Below are 504 nucleotides of genomic sequence, written 5' to 3' on the forward strand. Positions count from 1 at the left end.
GGAAATTAACATTCAAATCAGCTTTATTATTGAATTCGAGCTCTCACTTCACATGACATAATAATGATCAGGTAAATGTCATCTGGCAAGTTACTGCCGTCATGGCAAATACTCTGCACGTTAATTTTACAATTCATTATAATACAGTAAATTTATTCATTCAGTATATCATTTATATGAACATGTCTGAAGCAATGTCGAGAATGATCGACATTAGCGCACAAAATCTTCATTGGTAAACACAATATCTAAGAACATTTTTTAAACACTGAAAGAGCAATGCGGAATCATTAATGGTTGAAAATCTAATAATAGCGCTTTTTATACATCCGCAGCGGAATCTTGGTGTACATCCTTCACGATATTAGTGGATCAATGCTCTATTTTTCGCATTTTTCGAGTGCAAAAGAACTGATTGGGGCAGTAGACAGTGATAGCGGGGTTTTGAATATCCAGTTTTACTTTCAAACGATAACAATGTATTGTCAATCTTTTTTACAACTT

Source organism: Loa loa (genome assembly GCF_000183805.2).
Source record: "Loa loa unplaced genomic scaffold supercont3.881, whole genome shotgun sequence".
Lineage (NCBI taxonomy): Eukaryota > Metazoa > Nematoda > Chromadorea > Rhabditida > Onchocercidae > Loa > Loa loa.